Source organism: Trachypithecus francoisi, unplaced genomic scaffold, assembly GCF_009764315.1.
Source record: "Trachypithecus francoisi isolate TF-2019V2 unplaced genomic scaffold, Tfra_2.0 Lachesis_group5, whole genome shotgun sequence".
Taxonomy (NCBI): Eukaryota; Metazoa; Chordata; class Mammalia; order Primates; family Cercopithecidae; genus Trachypithecus; species Trachypithecus francoisi.
In genome coordinates, this window is record NW_022681470.1 from 123,487,402 (window position 1) to 123,497,154 (window position 9,753).

The following is a 9,753-nucleotide window of genomic DNA, read 5'->3' on the forward strand; positions in this document are numbered from 1 at the left end:
TTAGTTGGGGACAAGTCCTTCTTTTGTCTAATCTGTTCATCTCTACCCTAAGAAACACAAGAGTCAGAAAGGTGGCATCCCAGAAACAAAAGCCTATTCATCTCAATGTTAAGGCTCTGATACATAAAAGATGGTAATTTAACTTCCTGAAATTTGTTAGTCTGAAAGTATAATTAAGAGAAACCAAGACACTAAAATAGTTTTGCATCAAATATGTCAAATATGTAGAATAATGGGACTTAACTACTAGATGACTTATGTTTCCATACTGATTGTTAAAATGATATTTATGAAAGAAACCAAGTGTAACCATTTTAGCAATTCTAGGCATACTCTAAGAGGTAAAATTAAAATTAGGGAAAATGAGACCATTTATAATGGGCCATTATGACTCTGAATAACGATGATTATTGGTTCTGCTTAATAAAACTGTCATCTAACACAAAATAGATATTAAGCTAAATTACATTACATTATCATTCTATTATCCCACAGAATTAAATGCAAATCTTAAAAAATAGATCCACAAGGAAACAGACCCAATATTAACCTTTTCTACCTATTTCCAATTAGCTTTAATTAGTAAAAGAACCCATGTGAAGAAGTTAAAAAAAAAAAGTATATGCTGCAAAATGCATACAATTTACTAGAGCAAATGACTAAATATTTATTACTTGTGTATTTTTAAAACAAGGTAGCTTTGTTTTAGAACAGGAGGATTCCAAGACAGCATCAGAACTTCTCAAACTTCCTCCTAATATTTAACTTTTGCTCCTTCATTCCAAAGCTTTTCCTTCCTGGCAGTCTCTTCCTGTCCCATCTGCTGACCAAGTCATGTAGAAGAATCTTTGCTTTACCTTTCTAGCATTGCCATTTCTAAATCTGGTTGCACTCAGACAGTATTTCTTTCAAGGTACTTCTTTGGTTCTCAGAATCAAAATTTATAGTTTATGTGACTTCACATGTTGTGAAAATACAGATTTTTAGATCTCAGACCTAATTAATCAGAAACTCTATGGTGGGACCTATGGATCTACACTTCAATGTTCTCCAGAGGTGATTTTTAATATCTCTGGTTTGAGAATTACTGTACTTGAACAACTGGCAATTATTAAAGGCAACATATTAATATTAAGGTATATTGTTGTGACATTTAACATTTACTTCGTTTATATTTAATCCATTACTGAAAACATTTATTGAGAACATACTATTTGCCAGGCTGTTTACTGGGTAGTAGGGCTACCTAGATAATGAAACATCCTTTCTCTCATGCATCTTACAGTCTTATCAGGGGCATTTGCTCTTTTGAATCACTTATAGCATTATCTCATCAGAACACTATAGAATCCTGTGTTCCCTGCTCCCACTAGTGTAAGCCAAAAGGAGATTTCAATCAAATAAAATCATAAATAATTGAAATAAAACAATAATAGAGAGTATGTAGACTAGATGTAGATGAAGAGAAAAATAAGTGAATAGGTAGATCGAAGCATACAAAAATGCAACAGAGAGAGAGAAAGAAAAGAAAAATATTAAAGAAAATTGAAAAGGCAAGGAAAAAAATATCAAGAAGCCCTGGCATATGTCTAATAAGAATTCCAGTAACAAACGTGGCGATTTCTCAAAGATCTAGAACAAGAAATATCATTTGACCCAGCCATCCCATTACTGGGTATATACCCAAAGGATTATTAATCATGCTGCTATAAAGACACATGCACACGTATGTTTATTGTGGCACTATTCACAATAGCAAAGACTTGGAACCAACCCAAATCTCCATCAATGATAGACTGGATTAAGAAAATGTGGCACATATACACCATGGAATACTATGCAGCCATAAAAAAGGATAAGTTCATGTCCTTTGTGAGGACATTGATGAAGCTGGAAACCATCCTTCTCAGCAAACTATTGCAAGGACAAAAAACCAAACACTGCATGTTGTCACTCATAGGTGGGAATTGAATAATGAGAACATTTGGACACAGGAAGGGGAACATCATATACCGGCGCCTGTCGTGGGGTGGGGGGAGTGGGGAGGGATAGCATTAGGAGACATACCTCATGTAAATGATGAGTTAATGAATTAATGGGTGCAGCACACCAACATGGCACTTGAATACATATGTAACAAACCTGAACATTGTGCACATGTACCCTAGAACTTAAAGTATAATAAAATAATAATAATAATAACTGTATTGATAGGGAAGAGGAAATCTTTGAAATGATGGCTGAAACATTTATTGAAAACTGAGGAAAACAATGAGTAATTATATTGAAAATTTAAATAGACAAAAAAAAAATTATACCTAGTAGTCACTTTGTAGTGGAATGGCAGAACATGAAGGACAAAGAGAGAATTTTGAAATCTAATAGAGATAAAAGGTAACTTACAAAGGAACAATGAGGCTGATAGAAGTCCTCATCAGCACTAGGAAAGACTAAAAGAGAATGAAAGAGTAACTTCAATATGCTGACAAGATAAATTTCAATGAAAAGTTAAACATTTAAGAGAGAAGGTGGAATAAAGAAGTTTAAAGATACACAATGACACAGAATTTCCCACCTTCACTTGAAAAAAACACTAAAGGACATATTTCATTAAGAAATAAATAAATCCAGAAAGAAAGAATATGATTCAGGAAGAAGCAGTGAGCAAATAAATCAGTAAAGAATATTTTTAAATCTAAGTAAGTTTTGGATATAAATGACATTTATACTACAAACACTATTTGTTATGGCTTAAGTAAAAACTACAGTTAAATTATAGATAACCTAAATGTTTATAAAAATAGATTGTCAACAGGCAATTTTATTTTTAACAAACTAATTTGGGGAGATATCAAGAGGCACTTGAATTAACACTAAACATGTAATCAAAATCAGTTTATTTTCCCTCTATTATTATCACGTTAATGGCAACTTAAACTTAGTTAACATGAAAATGGATCTTATTTCCCCTAGAAGAGGTTTACCAGTTTCCCCTAAAAGGATGTTTTGTGTTGTTTTAAGCAACAGTCAATTTTGTTGTCTAGTTTTAGCTTGTCAAACTTGTCAAACATTTAATTGTTGAATGATTAGCTCTTCACAAACAATGAAGGCCCCACCTTAAAAACTTTTTTGTTTTTCAGAGACATCCTAACCTTGTATGCCTCGTTTTTAAGTTATAGATATTAGCAGTATTACAATGGTTTTAACAAAGAGAGGAGGCTATATGTGACAGAAAACGAGCAATCTGTTTGTTATGTAATTTAGGATTTGGATTGGTGTGCTGCAGATTAATAACTCTCATTTATATTGTAGCAATACTTAAAAAACATCATGCAGTCTTTTAATTTTTTCACTGTTTAGATTGGTGGGTTTTTCCCTGAAAACAAAACAAAACAAAAACAAAAACAACTTTTGAATAACACAGCATCTGGTAAAGTCGAAGTAAATTTGTTTTTTCTTCCTCTTCTAGAGAGAGTTGGCATAGTTTGTAAGGATATTTTCAAGAAACAGCAAGGAAATAAGTATGCACTTTCATATTTAATGAAAAATTGAAAGATGAGTTCATAATAATATCAGTTCAACATTTTATCAAAAGTGTTGGCATTAGTAATATCAATATATTGCCAACATCTGCTTAAAAGTGATCAAACACCTGGTCAGTTTATGCAATCAGGCAAAAAAAAAGCTGTTTGATTCACTAAAAGAAAAAATGAGATCATTTAAGTGTAGATAATGCTTTTTGAATCTTTTGGGGATGTGTGAAAATAAACCGATGAATGGTTTAAAAACTGTCATGTTAAGTGTTACAGAAATATAAATCTTAGTCATTTTTTAAGATTTTTTTATTACTACATTGCCATGCAATTAAGAAAATGATCTTATTATTTCTTTTTTTTTTTAACTTTTATTTTAAGTTCAAGGGTACAAGTACAGGTTTGTTGCATAGGTAAACTTGTTTCATGAGGGCTTGTTGTACAGATTATTTCATCACCCAGGTATTAAGTCTAGTACCCATTAGTTATTTTTCCTGATCCTCAGCCTCCTCCCACCCTCCACCCTCTTAAAGGACCCAGTGTGTGTTGCCCTCTATGTGTCCATGTGTTCTCAGCATTTACCTCCCACCTATAAGAGAGAATATGTGGCTTTCGGTTTTCTGTTCCTGAATTTGTTTGCTAAGGAGAATGGCCTCCAGCTCCATCCATATCCCTGCAAAGGACATGATCATGTTCTTTTCTATGCTGACCCACAATTAACCAGAGCATTCTTCCCTTGGATTCCCTAAACTTGTGTGCCTGATAAGCTGCTCTCCAGTTATGTCACCATGATTTCCATTCCTGAGGGGAGGCTGTGACGAAGAACCAGGAAAATAGGAGCACTCCTCCTACTCTTATACAGCAGTGGTTAAGGATCCTTTATTTTATACAATTTTAAAACTGGAAATACACAAAATGCGCCAACATAATTAAAGGTAAAACTACCATGAAATAGCACAAATATTCTGCACATGAAATGTTAAGAACTAAAACAAAAAAAATCTGCTTTTAATAGGACTACATAAAACTGAAGATAACCAGTCAATACAGAATTGGGCCTATGCACAATTATTCTTGTAGTAATCCAAACACATTAAGTACTCTAATATGTCTAAAATAATCTATGATGAAGGAAATAGTCTGAAGGAAAGAAAGAAAATATAATTGTGGGAAAATCTTATGTGTTCTATTTTTATGTGGAGATAAGCTGAATGGAAAAAGACTTACTGTAAAATATTGAGAAAAGATTAGAAAATATGGCATAATTAAGAAAAAGAAAATAGGTAAAAGGAGCCCATGGTGATGAAAAGGTACTGCTCATTTTCTTTTTAAAAAATTTCCTCAAATTATTAAATCTAGGCATTCCCAACTTTTTTTCTGAGATGGTGTTTCACTCTTATTGCCCACGCTGGAGTGCAATGACATGATCTTGGTTCACCACAGCCTCCGCGTCCAGGGTTCAAGCTATTCCCCTGCCTTTGCCTCCCAAAATGCTAGGATTACAGGCATGAGCCACCACATCCGGCCGGCATTCCCAATTTTTAAAAATGAATGATTGGCACAAATCTTAGAAAGCCATTTTCTGTAGATTTGAAAGTAATGCTATTTACAATGTTAATACCTTCTTGCTAAATCTTGCATGTCTGCAGTATGTGTTGTAATAGAAACCTAAGATCATGGTCTGCCATATTCATATTTTAAAAAGAAAATTTCAGACTGTATAATCAACTAGTTGATTATTAATATTTGCTTGTACAAAGTTAATAGTGTAACTTGTCAGAAAAGAAGGAAGCCTGAGAAGTATTTTAAATACATTAATAAGAGGGGTTCTACGTGAATTAATTTTTGTTTTACCATCTACAGAGTTCCTGCCACATTCTAGGCACTTCATATTTGCTGCAACATTTATTCTGACATTGACAGAACAAGAGAAAAGAAGTTAAATTTTAGGTACCATGGATTTAAGTTAAACACAAGGAAGATATTTTATAGGATCAATTATTAATCTGTATTTAACAGGATATTCCTTTATTTTGGGTGACTTAAGGATGGTCCCTTCTGGAAACGGGATTACCAACATATGGACCTATTTAGGTCAATTTCAACCTTGTGATTTTGAATCTGACAGGTTCTCAGCTGCTTTTATTAAATAACGGATTTTCTTAATAATTATAGTACTCAAACTCAGCAAAAAGCTATCACTTTTTATAGCCCAGTTTTTTAGTCACACAGTATTGTGTCTTGTCAAATTGAAATCATATACTATACTCTTTACTTATTAAGATGGTCTTTTCTTTGTACTAATTTTGGAGTAAATAGTTTACTTATCTAAACATCTGATTTCTGATTTAATAGATTTCTGAAGCATTTATTTTCCTTATAATACATAAAAATTGTCAGTTGAGGACAAGGAAGGAATAACCTGGACTACGGCAAATAATTGTGTAGGTTGCTTACTGTGTAACTCCAGAGGAGCTGGAGACTTTGCTCCTGGAGACTTTGCACATGGTAGACTTTGCAGATTTAGGTATTACTACAACAATTTTCTGGCAGATAGTAGTGGAACACCTTGTTCTATTAAAATTAGTTTATTATGACAAATTGCCTACAGATGGACATAAAGTGTCTTGAGGAAGGCACCTGCTTTAAACTGAATTGTGTCCCCCAAAAATCATATGTTGAAGCCTAATCTCCAATGTGACGGTATTTGGGGATGGGGCCTTTGGGAGATAACTAGGTTGAGATGAGGTCGTGACTGTGGGGTCTTCCTGATTAGTACCCTGAAAAGAGAAGACACCAGAGAGCTGGCCCTCTGTCTCTCTTATCCCACAGGCACACAAAGAGTTCATGTGAGTATGCAGTGAGATAACAACCATCTGTGAGAAAACAGAAGAGGCTTCAGAATGAAATCTACTTTGCCGGTACTGTAGTCTTGGACAGTATCCTCTAGAACTGTGAGATCATGAAATTTATCTTATTTAAGCCACCTAGTCTATGTTATGGCACCCTGAACTAAGACACATTTTGGTACCAAGAAATGGGGGTGCTACTGTAACTAATACCTAAACATGGGGAAATGGCTTTGGAATTCGGTAGTGAGTAGAGGCTGGAAGAATTTTCAGGTGCATCCTAAACATATAAACAGTAAAGGTGATTCTGGTGAGGGCTTAGATGGAATTGAGGAATATGTTATTGGAAACTGGAAGAAAGGTGATACTTGTTATAAAATGGCAAAGAACTTAGCTGAACTGTATTCTAGTGTTTTGGGGAGGGTAGAACTTGTGAGTGATGAAATTAAATGTTTGACATTTCTAAGCAATCTGACTAAGGAGCAGCTGGTTTGGTCCTGACCTTTTCTGCTGAAATGAAAAAAAAAAAAAAAGATAAGTTGAAGAGGAAATTGTTCAGCAAAAAGGAGCCAGAACTTGAAGATTTGGGAAATTCTCAGCTTATCCATATTATTAAGAAATGAAAAAAACTTGTTCTGAAAAGAACACTAAGAGTGTGACTGGACAACTATTTGATAAGAATTTATGAGATTATGTGAGCAGATATTCTGCCAGTTTGAACTGAAGGGGATGAAGATGGGACAAAAAGAATGAAGGCTTCGAGACTTCTTGGGTTAGACATGATGGGCTCGTTTGCTTATTTGACTGAGAACCTGCACTATTTTTCAAGGAGAGGAAAAAATGGTCCCTAAGGCAATTCAGAGATAGCCAGAGCCACAGCCTCAGTTTCAACAGGTTGGACAGTCTCCACTCAGCTCTTTGGAGGCAGAACCACTCAGAGGACTCAAGCCTGTCAGAGCTAGGGGGTGGGGCCGGTAACCCCACAGGGTGGAAAGGGTGGGGCTATCCTGCAAATCCATGTGGGTGATGGTTTGGGTGGAATGCTCTGGACTGAACTGTCCTCGCATCCCCTGCTCAGATTCTGTGTTGAAGCCCTTCCCTCCAGTGTTACGGTATTTGGAGATGGGGCCTCTGTAAGATAACTGGGTTTAGATGAGATCATGAGAGCGAGGCCCTCAGGATTAGTGCCCTTATAAGAAACCTCAGAAAGCTTGCAAGTTCTCTCTTTCTCTCTCTTTCTTTCTTTTTCTTTCTCTCTCTCTCTCCGTGTGTGTGCATGTGTGTGTGTCTGTGTGTATGTGTGTGTGATGTGGAAACACAGCACAAAGGCAGCCTCTGCAAGCCAGGAAGAGGGCTCGCCAGAACCCAATCAAGCTGGCACCCTGATCCCAAACTTCCACCCTCCAAAACTGTGAGAAAATAAATTTCTGTTGTTTATGCTACCTAGTCTATGATATTTTGTGCTGAGCTGACTAACACAGCTCCTTTCCAGAGTATACAAAGATGCCACATGAATCAGAGCTCACCAGCTCTGGTAGGTATGATTTTTCAGTGTTCAGCATGTAGGAAACACTGGGGAAAGGCTCATATATTCAATGAAGAAAATATGCATGACAAGCGATTTAACAATAATGTAATAATTCATTGGATTACTCTAAGAAATATGAGTTTTTTAATGGCAAACTCTCCACAACACACTTGATAATAGATTGAGAGGGAAATGGCTGTGTAAATCATTAAGCTGAAAAAATAAGTTACATTTGCTGTCACAGATCAGTGGTCAAAGAGAGACAAAATGTTGAGGGTGGGGTGGGGTGAACAGGACACTGAGGATCAAAAGCACTTGGAATCAGCTTCAAACTGAAGGTAATAACTGGAATCTTAAACATGGGTTTCTCCAGAAAAACAAAATGAGAGAAGTTAGATCAAGCAGAGGAAGTTGTATGAACAATCACTAAACTTCCTGACTTATTCTCCAAGTTTCTTATTCCTAAACTACAAGTATCTTGATGGCATTCTGAGAACATGCTGTGCCTCCCTCTATCTTAGCATTCACTACTTTATATTAAAATATATTTTGATGCTTTCCTTTCCTATAGAGTCTCCAAGTCATAAACAATATCCCCAGCACCTACCATGAACCGGGTACCATGTTGTTTGTTAAATTAGACTGAGCTCTGATACTGCCTTCTTCACCTCCATAATCTCTTCTACCTTCCCTTAACACATTCGCCTGTGTTTTGTAAGCCCTTGCCACATTGTATTCAATTGTTTGTTAATGTTTTTGTCTTCCTAATTAGACTGTGAAATTCTTGAAGGCAGAGATTAGGTCCTGTTCATCTTTGCACCATCAGTGTCTTGCCTAGCATATAGTAGGGTTCCCTTAGGGTTCCTTTTTTTTTTTTTTCAATGAAATGAACTAACATTAAGTATTTCAAAATTACTGGAAATGAGTGTGCTTTAGGTAAGGGTGAGAGGAGGGAAGATGGATAAGATATGTGGGAAAATATGGGGAAAATCCATCTTTGAGGTTAATTGATTAAAAAGGAGGAGCCTTGAGTGACTTCAGTGCTTGGCGTGATGGTGATATTCACCAAGGTAAGTTATACTAGAATAATAAGTTAGGGAGATAATAGTAAGTTGAGACATTTGTAAAATATGCAGGCATCTAGTAGAGTTGAATAAATAGGCCTGGAGTTTGAGAAATTTGGAACAAAGATAGTGATTTGGACATCATGAGAGGCAGTACACAGTAGTAATAATACTAATAACTAGGCTGGACGTGGTGGCTCACACCTGTAATACCAGCACTTTGAAAGGCCAAGGCAGGCCGATTGCCTGAGCTCAGGAGTTCAAGACAAGCCTGGGCAACATTGAGAAACCCCTTCTCTACAAAAAATACAAAAAATTAGCCGGGCATGGTGGCACGTGCCTGTGGTCCCAGCTACTTGGGAGGCTGAGGTGGAAGGATTGCTTGAGCCTGGGAAGTTGAGGCTTCAGTGAGCTCAGATCATGCCACTGCACTCTAGCCTGGGTGACAGAGGGAGATCCTGTCTCAAAAAAGAAAAGAAAACAAAATAATAACAATAATAATAATAACTAGCTATTAGAGCACTTTCTAAGTGCTGGGTACTAATTGCTCAGCACATGCTAGTACTCTTAATACTCACTTAAACAAACTTTTGGAGATATGCATAATTATCCCCATTTTACAAACTAGAAACCAAGTCATAGACCTGCTAAACAGTTTACCTTAGGTCATGCAGATCCCAAACCAAGCAGGATTCCCATCTAGACAGTGACTCTGCTTCTAAAATTCGTACTCAGTATACACCCAGCATAGGGACTGGGACTGTCAGTCTTTCCTTTGC

General features: G+C 36.1%; 1 protein-coding gene across 1 annotated transcript in view; it reads left to right on the forward strand.

Moving 5' to 3' along the window:
• Positions 1–6,813, forward strand: part of LOC117074480 — a 62,694-nt gene extending 55,881 nt beyond the window's left edge. Inside the window, exon 5 of the transcript XR_004433594.1 lies at positions 4,916–6,813. The gene's annotated coding sequence lies outside the window, so the exon portion shown is untranslated. The remainder of the gene's footprint in view (positions 1–4,915) is intronic.
• The last annotated feature ends 2,940 nt before the right edge of the window (positions 6,814–9,753 follow it).